Source organism: Aotus nancymaae, unplaced genomic scaffold (genome assembly GCF_030222135.1).
Source record: "Aotus nancymaae isolate 86718 unplaced genomic scaffold, 86718_ANA_hifiasm-v0.15.2.pri h1tg000059l, whole genome shotgun sequence".
In the NCBI taxonomy this organism is placed as follows: domain Eukaryota; kingdom Metazoa; phylum Chordata; class Mammalia; order Primates; family Aotidae; genus Aotus; species Aotus nancymaae.
Genome location: NW_026988473.1, coordinates 41,466,130 through 41,481,712, shown reverse-complemented (window position 1 = coordinate 41,481,712; position 15,583 = coordinate 41,466,130). Strand labels below are relative to the sequence as shown.

Genomic DNA, 15,583 nt, shown 5'->3' with positions numbered 1-15,583 from the left:
ATCACCGCAGCTTCCTTTTATTGCAAACTTATTGTGTGCTGGATCCCATGCCAAGCACAGCACATGTATGACATCATTCACTTCTCACTATAACCCTAGGAGGTAAATAGTCATCCTCTACCTACACGTGGGGGACTAGGAGAGACTAAGTCACCTGCTCAAGGTCATACAGTTGGTATGTGGCAGAACCAGGCTTCAAACTCAGTTTATCTCAATCCAGGCTTTATTTATCACTAGGTTTACAGCCTCTGATATGGGAATTTTCTGTTTCCCATGTCTAGTACTGTATCTAGAACCAGGCAAATGTTTTAAAAAAAAAGTGGGGTAGAGTTTGAGCATTTACAAATGGCTCATGAAAAACACCATAAAAGGCCAGTCATGGTGGCTCATGCCTGGGAGGCCGAGGTGGGCAGCACTTTGGGAGAATGAGGTGGACAGATCACTTGAGGTCAGAAGTTTGAGACCAGCCTGGCCAACATGGTGAAACCTCATCTCCACTAAAAACACAAAATTAGCTGGGCGTGGTGGCAGGTGACTGTAATCCTAGCTACTTGGGAGGCTGAGGTAGGAGAATCACTTGAACCCAGGAAGTGGAAATTGCTGTGAGCTGACGTCGTGCCACTGCACTCCAGCCTGAGCGAAAACAAACAAACACCACCATAAAAGTAGTAAACACATAGGCTTTGGCTCTGGACTGCCCGAGTATGAATCAAGGCTCCCCCACTGGCAGCCTGATCTTGGGCAAGACTTTGACTTCTCTGTGCCTCAGTTTCTTCATCTACGAAGCAGGGATAAGTGTGTCTACACTTCAGAGGGTTATGATGGAGACTGAATAAATGTTGATCTTCACACAAAATCTTTACATGAGATGCATGGAAAATGTGTAGAACAGGCCCAGGAAGCTCCTAAAAATGTTAATTGTCATCCTCTTGCGTTTCAGGCTTTGCCTGTTTCCCAGTTAATATAGCATTTCTTCTCCCATGGATGAGGCTCACGAAGGCTCTGGGATGAATCTTGTGGTGTGCTGGTAAAGTGGTTCTTGACTGTCTCTTTACTGCTGTATCACTGGGAGCAAGATGAAATAAACTATTCAGAATATTATGCAGGAATTAAAAAAGAATAATGTAGGCCAGGTATGGTGGCTCACACCTGTAATTCCAGCACTTTAGGAGTTTGAAGCAAGAGGATCGCTTGAGGCCATGAGCTCAAGACGTCTGGGCAACATAGTGGGATCCCATCTCACCAAAAAAATAAAGTGTGAGCTGAGCAAGGGGGTACACACCTATAGTCCCAGCTACTCAGCGGGCTGTGGCAGGAGGATCACTTGAGCCCAGGACTTCAAGGTTGCAGTGAGCTATGATTGCACCACTGCATTCCAGCCTAGGTGACAGTGCTAGACCCTGTCTCTTAAATCAAACAAGCAAGCAAACGAAAGATAAGAGAAAAGCAAAGCCCTGATTTGTGCCCTCTGCCAATGTTCATGGTATAAATGCTCCCACCATGGCTGATTTCAAGTTACGAATGTGAAGAGTCATGCGGCCAGCCTTAGCAGAGGTCCGGAGGTTTGCTCAATCTGCCTCAGTTTCCTCATCTTTAAAATAGACCACCAGGAGGACCTAACTCAGAATGCAGTTGTGAGGAGTAAACCTAGAGCTCTCGGACAAGCACATGGCACACTGCATGCTCTGTGTTAGCCAGTATTACTGTTTAGAGTTTTAACTCAATCTCACTGTTGCTTACCTGGCTTGGACACTGACCCAAACCCAGCAACTGGCCTTCTGCCCTGGTAGGCAGAGTCTCTGCCCTCTAGGATTAGGCCTTGTCCACTCTTGCAGCTCTCCCACTTCCCTCTGTGATATAGCTTGGCTGTCTGTCCCCACCCAGATCTCATGGTGAACTGTAATCCCCAGTGTTGGAGGTGGGGCCTGGTGGGTCACGGAGGTCGATCCGGCATGGCTTGTGCTGTCCTGATGATAGTGAGTTCTGACAACATCTGGTCGTTTAAAAGTGTGTGGCACCTCCCCCAACTCACTCTCTTGTTCCTGCTTTCGCTGTGTGATGTGCCTGCGTCCTCTTTGCCTTCTACCTGATTGTCAGCTTCCTGAGGCCCCCCTAGAATCCAAGTAGAAGCCAGTGTCATGCTTCCTGTACAGCCTGGCCACGAGCCAATTAAACCTCTTTTCTTCAAAAATTACTCAGTCTCCTGCATTGCTATAAAGAAATTGCTGCATTTCTTTACAGCAATGCAAGAATGGTCTAATAGAATCCTTGGAACTAGAATTCTGGCCTAGCCTGTGTGGTTACACACTCACCCCAATCACACATTATTTCATGCCTCTGGTTTCATCCTTAGACTTCCCTGATGCCGCCTGGGCCTGGGCTGCCAGTGTAGCTGTGCCCTGCTCCGATGGTCCATGATGATCCCTTCTGGCATCCGCTCTGCTCCTCATTGCTTACAAGGCTCCTTCTCACAGGCCTGGATGTACTCACTGAGGGAAGAGCTAAAGTTCAAAGCTCAGTCTGCTCCCACCTGCAACAAGAGGGGCCCCTAGCTCCTGCCACACCCTGCTGTGGGCTCCAGCTTCTCATTAGGGCCCCTGCCCCCGAGCCCGATTTAACCCTTCTGTGCTCAGGCCTGGCTCAGGTCATCGCAACCTGGGAAGATCTCAGCATCTTTGGGTTTGGTGGAAGAGTCAGACAAACTGAGTCAGAAGCAGGGTCAGGAGGGGAAGATACAGAGAGGCTGGGTTTGGAAACATTAGCTGGATTTGAGGTTCTTTTGCCAGGAAAAAAAATAGAGTGGGAGCTAGGAAAAAATATCCAGCTGGGACCAGGAGTCGAGGTTAAAAGGAGCCTGACCTCTTGAATTCAAATTTAATAAATAGCAGCTGCATACCTACTGTGTGCCACATGCTTCTCAGTACCTTACTTCATTAGCCCTTTGAGACAACCCGGTGAAGACATCATGAGCTCACTCTGCAGGAGCTACGGGCACTTAAGAGAGGTGAGGGACTGACACGAGAGCAGGTACGTGGTCTCCCTGGTCCTGCTGAGGTGGACAATGGAGAACACAGGACGGGGCCTGGTCCTGGGCCGAGGATGGCTGATCCTCTTCCTGCCCTGTGCCAGTGGACAGCTGGAAACCTGGGCCCAGGGCAGGCTGTCAACAGTGGTCCTCAGTCACGGGCTGAATTCCTCAAAGCATGACAGATGGACCACTCTGACATCACACATTGTAAGGGAACTGTGGGGCTCCGGAGAAAGGATGAATTCAGAGGCAGAGAGACCTGGCTGAAATGCTGTGCTCTGCCACTTTTTCCCCATGGGGCCTTGGGCTGGTGTCCTAACCTTTCTGAGCCTCAATTTCCTCCCATTTAACGTGGCAGCGATGAGAGCTGCAGGGTTGTGATGAAGCCTGGGAAGTGAGGACCGTACATAGAGAGCACTCCTGGGGCAGGCACTCCTGGGGCAGGCAGTCCTGGGGCAGGCCTCCTCCTCCATATTCCTGCTGACCTGGCTCAAAGCTTCACTTCCTGTCTCGCTCCAAGCCAACCTCCCACGGGAGACACTCCTGCTCTTTGTACCAGGCAGTGTCATTGGCTACAAGGGTCTGCTTCCTATTTCCTCAGGCTCTGTCAGGTGTTCCTGGAGCTAATGAGAACAATGCAGGCAACAGCAGCTGGAGGATGAGAGGGGCCTTGCCAGGAGAATCTCCTCTGCCCTCTGGAGAGCTCCAGGCTGTTTCCAGGTCCCCAGGCAGACCCAGAGCCCTAGGAAAGGGTGGGTAAAAGAACTGGAAACTCCACTTCACAGGGTTTCCCAACTCCTCCTCTGCCACGACATCCGCCTGCCCCAGCCTTGCTCCCTCCTGCTTCTCTGCCTTAGTCTCTCAGCTCCTAGAGGGGCCCCTAGCTCCTGCCACATTCTGCTGTGGGCTCCAGCTTCTCACCAGGCCCCCTGTCCCCAGACTGATTTAACCTTTCTGTGTTCAGGCCTGGCCAGGAAAGGCCTCCCTGCTCCTCCTCGTTGTGCTGTGGTTTCCTGCCCTTCCAAGGCCCACCTCAGCCCAGGCCTCCTCCGGGAAACCTCCCGAGTCAGTCTAGGGTGTGTTGAGCTCTCCTCTGGCTGAATCCTTCCCCCAGCATTTTTTGTGACTTGGAAACTGGTAATGAGCCACACCCTGTCCTGGGCTGCTCCTTGCCTCTCTTGTCCATAACTTTGGCTTCTGTAAGCTTCCCAGGCTGAGAAGGGCAAGGGATAGAACGCCTTTATCCCCCACGACAGAAAGCCCAGTGCAGAGGAGAAAAGATGGAAGGCAGGGGAATGCACACCGAGCTCTTTCCTTTACACTTAGATTAGGAAGGAAGATGGGAAGGAAAGACCAAGTGGGAGAAAAAGAAGCATGAGTGGAAAGGAGTGAAGGAGGAGGGAAGGGCAACTGCATGAGACTCAGTACCAGGGTCATGAGAGGACAGATCAGGCCCATGATCCAGGTGGCCTTGAATCATGCTTTAGGGCTCTCACACTCTGATTACGCAACTCCTAGGCTCGACACTAACAACTCTTTGAAAACCTTTGGAACTCACCTCCTCTAGGCAGCCTTCCATGATTGACTCCCCTTCCCTTGACTCCCTGAGCTGCGCTACTCTGTACTCATCCATGTCACTTCCCATGATACTAAGTCCTCTGAGGAGGGGATGGAGGTCTCTGCCTTACGGGCAGGAAGTTTCAGTTTACATTTATCATCTGTAGCCAGAGATTAGACTGTCTTTTTTGACCACCTTTGTTTTTTGAGAAGGAGTCTCCCTCTGTTGCCCTGGCTGGAGTGCAATGGCACGATCTCAGCTCACTGCAACCTCCGCCTCCCAGGTTCAAGTGATTCTCCTGCCTCAGCCTCCCAAGTAGCTGGGACTACAGGTGCCTGCCACCACGCTCAGCTAATTTTTGTGTTTTTAGTACAGACTGGGTTTCACTATATTAGCCAGGGTGGCCTTGAACTCCTGACCTCAAGTGATCTGCCCGCCTCAACCTGGTGCTGGGATTACAGGTGTGAACCACTGCGACCGGCCCCACCTTTCTTTTATTAGCTCCAGAGGGCAGTTCAGAATACATTTTGCATTTTCAACCCGGTTTGTCTCTGAGATAATCTTTCTATAATCTTATATCAATTTCTTTAATATCAGACTCTGTACTCAGCCTTGGGGGACACGCAGATAACTTAGAGCCAGTCCCTGCCCTCCACCCAGCTTTCAGCCTAGCGAATAGAGTGAGAAATGCATTAAGGGCCACTGAGGCTGTCTTATGGGAGTACTCAGGAGGGCACAAAGATGGAGTCTGGGAAGCTGCACAGAAGAGAGCTGAAGGTCAAGCAGGAGTTCACCAGATAGGAGAGGGCATTCCAGGCAGCGAGCACTGCAGGGCAAAGGCCCAGAGAGGCGAAAGCACAAGGTACACCAGGCAGAGGAGGCACTTCAGTGTGGCCACAGAGTGGACAGAAGAGGGACTCTTGTCACACGGCAGAGGGCTTCATGCATCAGCCTAAGACACACTAACTTTGACTCACAGGCCATTTTTTCTCAGGGTGACAGAGGCAGGTATTGCCATTCTAGTTGGCATTTAATCTGTGTGTGTCGGGGTTAGCAGGGAAAACCTGACAACATGGATGGATCTCAAAACTATTTCTTTTTTTTTTTGGAGATGGAGTCTCGCTCTGTTACCCATGTTGGACTGCAGCGGCATGATCTCAGCTCACTGCAACCTCCGCCTCCCAGGTTCCAGCAATTCTCCTGCCTCAGCCTCCTGAGCAGTTGGGACTGTAGGCATGAACCACCACACCCAGCTAATTTTTTTATGTTTAGTAGAGATGGGGTTTCGCCATGTTGGCCAGGCTGGTCTCAAACTCCTGACCTCAGGTGATCTGCCCACCTCGGCCTCCCAAAATGCTGGGGTTACAGGTGTAAGCCACTGCATCTGGCTTCTCAAAAACTATTTCATGACACAAAAGAGCACATACTGTATGATTCCACTTATATGATGATTAGCAACATACAAAACCCAACTACAGTGATAGAAATGGGAACAATTGTTATTGCTGAACTTCCGGGGGTAATGGAAATCTTCTGAGTCTTGATTTTTGTGATAGTTATATGCGCTCATGCAGTTGTCAAAATGCACTGAACACTTATGATCTGTACATTTGACTGCTTGTAAAATAAACCTCAAGAACGTGTGTGAGCATTTTTGGTTGTTATAATGACTGAAGGGTGCTACAGGCAAACACACAGGAGACGGGGCCAGGGATGCTTTCACAGCAAAGAACTCTCCCACCCAAAGGCTGGTAGGTCCCCGTTGAGAAATACTGCTGCAAGCCATGGGGAGCCGCAGAAGGATAGAAACACCGGAGAGACCTGGCTACATCTGTATTTTGGTAAGACAGGGCTTTGGTGGTGGTGGGAGTATCTGGGACAGTGATGTGGCCCAGAAGGTGGACATAGGATCTTCGCTGCCACTCCTAGGCCTCGTATTTGCTTAACTCTAGCTCACTGGCCTGATGCTGCCCCGGAGGGGTTCCAGGAGGTCCCTCTGAGGCACCTCAGATGCTGACCAGCTAGGGAAGTATCAGAGGCAGCAGATGGCAGTGGGAAAAGGCAATGCCTCACCCCCAGCCTCCCTGCCTCACAATAAGCATCAAGGATGATAAAAGTGATCATCTTCTTCTGAAGTGGAGTCTCAATGAGAGGGGGCTCCCTGAGAGTCTGGAGTCACTGGAAGCAAGGCTGAACGCTACTGCGGCTACTACAGAAAAGCACTGTCTTACATCACAGGCTAAAGAAGAACACAGAGGACTTGCATGAAAATACTCACCTGACCCCTCCCTTCAGAAAGCCTTCTCTGACCTCCACCCCTGGCAGGTGTCTCTCCTGTGTTCCCACAGCCCTACAGAACACAGTTACTGCCTAGGTTTGAATTCTGGCTCTGACACTTACTTGTTGTGTGTACCTGAAACGGAGTTACTCAAGCTCTCTGTTTCCTCACCTGCAAATTGAGGATAAATAGAAAACCTCTTCACTGAACTGTTAACCAAGATTGAGATAATGTAGTAAGCACTCAGTAAGAGCGAGCGCTTATGATGAGCCTAGAATGCATCAGTACAGACCACTGTTGCCAGGTGACTCCTCTAGCACCTCCACTAGATGTTAAGCTCCTTGTGGGCAGGGTCCCTGTGGTCAGGTTGATTGCTGAGGGTCTTACGTCCACCACAATGCTCAGTACAGTAAATACTTGCATGCTTGAATGAATTCCACCCACTAAGATCTCTCCTGAGAGCTTTCTTTTTCCACCCACAATGCCTCTAAATCACAACAATTCCTCAGAAATGGAGTCGGACTCATTTGTATTCTGTTCCCTCTTCCCTCTTCTGTTACCTCCAGGGCTATCCAGAACCCAAACAACACTCAGTTTTTAAATTAACAGCTTCTTCCTGGACTCCCTACTCCTAAGACTTCACTCAGTGGTCTTCATCATACTGGGCACACAAAAATCCTTTTAAAAAAATGCACCCTGCACCTCTCAGAAAGTTAAACACAGAATGATCATATGATCCAGCAATTCCATTGCTAGGTATACACCCCAGAGTTGAAAGTGGGGGTTCAAACAGATCCTTGCACACAAGTGTTCATAGCCATATTATTCACAATAGCCAAAAGGCGGAAACAGATAAATGGATAAACAATGCGAGATACCCATACAATGGAATATATTCAGCTTTGAAAAGAAATGAGATTCTTATATATGATACAACATAGGTGACCCTTGAAAACATCAGGCTAAGTAAAGAAGCGACACACAAAAAAGACAAACCTGACACCACTTACATGAGGCACCTGGACTAGGTGAATTCATGGAGACAGAAAGCAGAACAGAGATCACTAGGGGCTGGGGGAGATGGGAATGAGGAATTAGTATTTAATGAGCATAGTGATCCAGCTTGGGAAGATGCAAAAGTTCTGGAGATGGACAGTGGTGATGGTTGTGTAACACTGTGAATATACTTAATGCTACAAAATTATACTCTTAAAGTTGGTTAAAATAGTAAATTTTGTGTTATGTGTATTTTACCACAATTTAATAAAAGCCTCCCATGCCAAACAAACAGAACACTGGAGGACAGACTTCCCCCTGAAATCAGACAGAGCTGCACGCCCCTCTGCCACCCCTAGTGCTCTGTGACTTTGACTTTGACCCCCTGGCTCATGATCTATCTTCCTCTCCATCCCCTGCTTGGTTCCAGCTCTGGGGTTCCCAGTTCTTTTTCTTTTTTTTTGAGACAGGGTCTTGCTCTGTTGTCCAGGCTGGAGTGCAGCAGCATGATCTTGGCTCACTGCAACCTCCACCTCCCAGGTTCAAGCAATTCTTGTGCCTCAGCTTCTTGAGTAGGTGGGACTACAGGTGTGCGCTACCATGCCTGGCTAATTTTTATATTTTTACTAGAGACAGGGTTTCACCGTGTTGGCCAGGCTGGTCTTGAACTCCTGTGATCCCCTCGCCTCAGCCTCCCAAAGTGCTCAGATTACAGGTGTGAGCCACTGCGCCAAGCTCCCTGTTCTTTTTCTACTCCAGACCCCAGGACCAAGACATGTTTTGTTCCCTGCACCCCTCTTTAACCACCTCGATCCCATCCTATCTCTTGAGGGTGCTTCAAATGGATGCCTTGAGACTCTGAGATGGAAAAGCTATGTGTCTGGAGATGCTCATTACTGACTACGTGCAACAATAAAGACAGTTAAATACAGTAGGGGCAAGCCATTGAGGATAAGAAGACAATCAAGTATGAACAGAGAAGTCATGACAAAACGTTAAGTGAAAAATGCAGGCTATAAAACCGTATGTGGACTAATTTCAACTATTATAAAATAGAGATCTACAGAAAACATAGGATGGGGCATATAAAATGATCGTTCATCTTACATTTGTTCTCTAGCATGGAATATGGCTATTTTCACAACTGTAATTTATTATTTATGCCAGACAACACCTTTAGGCAGATGATGAAATATACACATTGTTAGTTTTGCGAGAATCTTCAACATTGACTCCAGATGCCCATATGCTGCCACCACTGAGGCCCATAAATCCCTCCCAGATGGCTTCCAGAAGAATGGGAGGCAAGGGGGTGTTTCATGTTGACTCTTCAGAAAGACACATGGGGACTTGATGTGTCTAATGACTGCAACCAACCACCTCACCACAAAAAAGGAGGGCAATTTAGGGTCTTTATTTTGCTATGTGACTAACCAGGAAATCTGACTGTGAACAGTCTATCCCTTACATTACCCCAAAGTTAGGAATTCCCAAGATGCTTGCCTCCTTACAAATCTGCAAACAGTGGATCTCCTGCATCTGGTGTAAGGGGATCCCCTCCCCATCCAACATGCTACACCCCAGGTATAGAAACTTGAGTCACTTGCTTCAACGGGGACCCAGGAAGGAGACAGGCTTCTGTTCCATGTGCTGCAGCACAATGGGAAAAGGGAAAAGCTTTTCTCTGTCTAAGAGTTTGGAAACTTCTAAGTTTTACCAGACACTGGTGGCCACGATGCTCGTTTCACATCTAACCAGATGTGGAAAAGATAGAGATGTTAAAGAAATCTTATTTTCCATAATTCCCTAAGATAAGGAAGAGTCTTTTGGTGATAACACTGCTTAAAAGCAAAAAGAGTTTATAGTTTTTTGTTTTTTTTTTTCCCTTGAGATGACCCGAGTTTTTACCTTCTAGAGGTGACAGGTGACAGACCTGTGGCTTCAGATGGAATCTGGACCAGGGGGTCCGGAGAGCCTGTGATTCTAAGCCTGAGCCTGCATGTCACCTAGCCCTTCACGTGGCCTAGCCAGTTTTCCCATCTTTACTTGTAGATCCATTTAACAATTAATTAGGTGCCTGAAGCATTTATATGTCTATAAATAATTTCTCCCTCCCCACTGCCTTCTCTTTTTGGGAATCTGTCAATTTACTGGAGATGATAACATCTTGTCCTGCAAATACGGGTCTTTGTGTTAGAGAAAAGTTTCTTTAAAACCTCTACGAAGGAAACGGTTGAGAGTGCAAGAGAAAATTTGAAATGAAGCCAGAAGGATGTGTATTTGTGCTGGGAGGAGGATGAAGGAAGATCAAAAACATTATCTTTTTCATTGTTTTACAGTTCTTTCAGGTATGTTTTACTATTTAGTCTTAGTCAACAGCAATGTTTACAATATCAAGCTGTATTGAATAAAATATGCAGATTTTACTTAAATTTTCATACTTGAGTGACAATACAGGATTCAAGTTATCTGAGCTTTATTATTTTCATCACAGTACAGCGTACTATACCGTTACTATGGCATAACATCTTTATTTATTGGTTCATATAAGTCCAAGACATGCAGTCTCATACATAAATGGTCATTTCCAACATTCATTCATTCATTCAACAACTATTTACTGTGGAGGGACAGGCTTGGTTTGCTAGGCACAAAGAATATAAGGTGAACAGGACATGTATTCTCTTAGATTCATTAACGTCATGCAACTTCCTGAGGTCTATAGGCTCTTACAAGATTGGCTCTGCCCACTCTCTCACCTTTTCCCTTATTACTTTCCCCTTTTGTCTATCTGTTACAGCTACACTTCAGGTTCCTTGAAGACACCAAGCTATGGTTACCCCAGGGCCTTTGCACCTGTGGTCTCCTCTTTTTAGAATGCTATTCCCCAGGTCTCTTCATTCAGGTCTTTGTTCAAATATCACTTCCTAAAAGACAATTCTATTTTAAGGCAAGTCTCTTCCTCTACTCTTCCTCCCAGTCATCCCTCATCCTACTTTATTTTTCTCCAAAGCACTCACTGCTCAGCACCTGAACAATTTTATCTTTGCTTATGTTTTATTTTCTGTCTCCCCTGGTAGAGCCTGGGCTGGAAGTTTGTCTTTTTAGCAATGTATCCCTAGGGGCTAGAGCAACCTGGCATGTAACAGATGTTTATAAGTATTTAGAGAATAAATGACTAGATGAACCGGTTCTTGATAGTTTAGGGTGCTTGATGAACCAGCTTTTCAGGAGGAATCATGATAGTCCCTGGTAGATTCACAGCCCCTACTCCTAAGCCTCCCACTCCTCCTCCTGATGGGCTCTGTCTGTGAATGGCATCTTTGGCCATTTGGTCTCAAAGCCCTGCCATCACTTATTCTTCCCTCCTGCTAGTGCCTACATCCAATCAGTTACCAATTTTAGTGACACTGTGGCCTCTCGCATCAACTCCTTTTTTGAACCATTCTTACAACCACCCCCAGTCCATACTCTCTGTATCTCACCTAAACCATTGTCATCATTTCCTAGCCGGGCTTCCGGCCAGCAGGCTCTCCTCATCCAATCTGTTCTCCATGGGGTAGCCTGAGTGAGTTTCACATGTTAAGGTTTGATCATGTTTCTCCCTCACTCAAAAACTAAAAACTGCCAACCCCTTAGCATGGCAGTCAGTGACCTCTCCATCACCTCCATCCCCTTACCCAACCTTCTTTCTCAAGACTCTTCTTTTGTTCTTTTTGCTCCAGTGGGAATAAACTGCTTTGCAGTTTCTGTATATATCCTAGAAGTCTCCCTTACCTGTCCATCCTCTGCTTATGCTGTTTCCACTCCTTGAAATAGTTTTCTTCCTTTCTTCTAAGTACAAATCATTCAGACCCAGTTTGAATGCTACTTGGCTTCCCCAAGAAGCTATTCCTGACCTGTGAGGAGAAGAAAATTCCTCTTTCTTCTCAACTGTTTTTAAGGGGTTACCTGCCTCTTTTTTAGGGCAAGTCTTGGGAAAGAACAGACAATATGACACAGAAGAAAGAGTTCAGAATCTGGAGTCAGATCATCTGAGCCGGAGGCCTAGCTCTCTGGATCTGAGACTTTCACGGTATGCACCCTTAGATAAGTGAAAATCCAAGTCTTAATTTCTCTATCTGTAAAATGGGGATAACACTGTTGATGTCATGGATGTGTTACGAGGAGTAAGTGACAGAGTATAGGAAAAGCTTTTGACACTATATACAAATTAATTATGAAATTCTATCATGCTAACATATAATACTTTGAATAAACAGTTGCTCCTCCCAGGGAGTTTTCATGGATGTTTTATGCTGGTTGAGCCCTAAGTCCAGGAATAGGTCAGTGAGGAAAGGATTTTTTTGAGGGGGGAGTACTTTGAGGCCTTAAGAATCCCATGTGCTTGGATGATGTGAAGAAAGGAAAAAGTATAGGTACATCCACAAAGCTGGGTCCTAGTGGAATTACTAGCTACCAATTCCTGAGCATTTTCTACATGCCAGGCACTGTACTAAGTACTCTACATACATTATCCTTGAGTCAGAAATTATTCCTTCACAGAGCAAAAGAAGCCCATAGCAGTTATATAAATAAGCGGTCCCCCCGCCCCACTGCCACATAGTTCATAACATCATCAATGCAACGATGTTATTTTTTGGATGGAGAAATTGAGACCCCAGAGGGTTATATACCAACATTGTACAGCCAGTAAGGAAGACACTGGGCCTGGAATCCAGATCTCTTCACTCTCAAGGTAGAAACTTCTACATGGCAAAACCCCAGGGCCACCATTCATTATGAAGTCTGTGTAAACAGTGCTTCTTGGAGCACAACGCCATCTATATGGACTACATTGTCAGTAGCAGCCCCTGAAGTTCCGCTAATTGGCCACCCTGGCTCAGCTCCATGATTATCTGCTCACCCCACTCAAAAAGGAAGTTCTGGATGGAATTGGAGACTATGATTCTAAGTGAAGTAACTCAGGAATTGAAAACCAAACATCGTATGTTCTCACTCATTAGTGGGAGCTAAGCTATGAGGATGCAAAGGCATAAGAACGACACAATGGACTTTGGGGACTGGGGAAAAGGAGGGAGGGGTGAGGGATAAAAGACTACAAATTGGGTTCAGTGTATACTGCTTGGGTGATGGGTGCACCAAATTCTCACAAATCACCACTAAAGAACTTCTCATGTAACCGAATACCACCTGTTCCCCAAAAGCCCAATGGAAATAAAATAATTTTAAAAAGGAAGTTCTTGAGACCAGAACATCAGGTCCCTAGAGACTGAACACTGCCCTCCTTGCCAACTATTCTATCCCGAGTCTCCTCCAAGGTGACTTGACTCCATCCCTTCACCATCCATCTATGCTTGTACTCCTTCAACACACCTCTCGGGGCACCCTCTCAGCATCAGGCTCAGCTCTGGGGACAGCCGGCTGCCCTTGAGGGAGCCTTGTGCTGAGAAACCACCCGAACCTGGGGTGACTGTAACTCAAGCTTCCCCAGAAGCTTTGTCAGCAGCACCAAGAGACTGCCCTTAACAAGCCCCAAGGAGAAAGAGGTGGGGACCTCCGCAAAGAGATGATGAAAGGGGCCTGGTTGAAGTAGAAGACCTGGGCTCTTAAAGGGGAGGGAAGGGTGACTGGGAGGGCATGCAGTCAGGACATAGTAGAGAAGAGGACAAATCCTGGGATGCCACATCACCTAGTCTAACTGAGGATACTCAGGCTCAGTGTGTCCTGGGTGGATCAGGACTAACACCTGGGAATGTGATCTCAGGTCCAGGGCTTCTTCATTCCCCCAAAAGGAATCCCAAATCCGGAGTGTTTGAGTGTTTGCATAAGAGACATGAGAGCTCTCCTTTGAGATTGAATGAAGCAAATTCAATCCTCCTCCCCTCTCCCTTTTTTTTTTTTTGTGGCACAGTAGGGATGGTAGCAAATGAATGGCACCTGCCTCTCCAAGTGGGGCAGGTCTGGAATTAGACTTTCGTGGTACACTCAGGTGAATTCTGGGGTTCTGGGGCTTCAATGGGGGTAGGATCTAGTTGTGTAGGAGGGGGCCATGAATATGAAACCCAGGGACCCTAAATTCTAATGCAAGCTTCACCACACTAACTCTCAGGTGACCTTGGTAAAGCCACCTTACTGGGCCTCAGTTTCCCTATCTGTAAAATGAAGGGTTTGAATAAGTTCCCAAGATTCATCTCGCCCTGACCTTCTAAGCCCTGTGATCCTTGATAAGGCAAGCCCTCCCAAGGCTCTGACCCGGGCAATCTCTGGTTTTGCAGGAGCCTGTGCCTCATCCAGAAACAAGCGGCATGCTGGGGGAAGGGAGCGCGCTAAGCTTTTATTCCGGGGGAGGGTGGGACGCGGGAGGCTAAAGCTAAAGGGTCGGTGGAGGCAAAGCGATGGGAAGGCTGGGAGCCGCGGTTTAGAGATCAGCAGGCTACCGGCGATGTCCAACCTCCCTCAGGGGCTTCAGGCTCTGGAGAGGCGATGCAGCCCAGAGCCGCGCACCAGCCTCCGCCGGCCGCAGGGGCTCAGATCCCAAACCACTATTCCAATTCCTCCCCGGAACCGCGCACCGGCTTCGTGGGGAGTGGCTGCCGCTCCATCCCGGTTACCAAGCTCCGAGCCCCCTCCTCTGTTTGGTGGACCCCTCCCCCAATCTGGGGGCGCCCGGAGCCCCACGGGGGCGTGGCGGGGGCGGGCGCCGGCTCCTCGGCCCGGAGGGCTGGAGAAGGTGTCAGCTGCGGGGTCGCCTCAGGAGGGACCCGCGCCCTCCACCTTCCAGCTCCGCACACAAAGGCGCCGACCGAGGCGCCGCACTTACCGGCCAGAGCGGGCTCCGAGCGCAGATGAGCGGGCGGGCAGGCTGGCGGGAGGATGTGCGCGCGCGAGTGTGCGTGTGTCTGCGTGTGTCCCTGCCTGTGTCTGTGCCAGTGTGTGTGCGACGGGGGCCGCGCCGAGCTCAGTGCGTCTGCGTGTGCGGGGGCGTCCGTCCTTAGGTCCGTCCGCCCGGCGCTCCGTCCCGCGCTCCGTGCGCGCTCCCTTGCCCGACCGCCTCACCAAATGCGCTTCAGCTGCGGAGTCGCCGGCGCAGCCGCCGGGTGGATTTGGCACCCCGCAGCCCCGGCTCCGCCCCGCCCCCGGGCGGGCTTGCGCCGCTTCCCGGGAATTGCGCAGGGCTGGCGGGGCTGGCGGGGCGGGGAACCGGGAGATCCGGCTGCTCCTGGGGCCCGAAGGGGGCCGGATCCCAGACCCTTAACCCCTGACCCCATCTCAGGTGCCTCCTTCTTCCGAGCAACTCTGCGCGGAGTCCCAGCAGGCGTCTCCCCAACGCCAAGGTTGCCTGGACGGGGAGGGTGGAGGAGTGGGAGTATCGCATCCATTTCATTCATGATTTTTCTCCTCTGGGGAGCCCCGGGTGGGGCCGCGCGGCTACGGCGACAGCCAGAGGGACCCCAGCAGGGCCGTGCGCGCTGAACCTGGGACAGGACAGACAGGCAGACAGAGGGATTAGGGGCCAGCGAGACAAAGGGAGCAGAGTTGGGCGGGGGTCGGCTCACTGGGGCATGCTGTGGCTCACCCCGCGTGATACCAACACCTGCAGCGGAGCGGTCGCATATCGGCGCGCACAAAATGCCGGGTGCCCAGGACCGGTTCTAGGACTCCGAGGCGGCATCCCTCTTCCTGATTCTCCCTGTTCAGCCTCTGGGGAGCGAGAGTGAGT

General features: G+C 49.1%; 1 protein-coding gene across 1 annotated transcript in view; it reads right to left on the bottom strand.

Moving 5' to 3' along the window:
* Positions 1 to 14,763, bottom strand: part of PTPN5 (protein tyrosine phosphatase non-receptor type 5) — a 62,926-nt gene extending 48,163 nt beyond the window's left edge. Inside the window, 1 exon segment of the mRNA XM_012456516.2 lies at positions 14,684 to 14,763. The gene's annotated coding sequence lies outside the window, so the exon portion shown is untranslated.
* Positions 14,764 to 15,583: the final 820 nt, after the last annotated feature.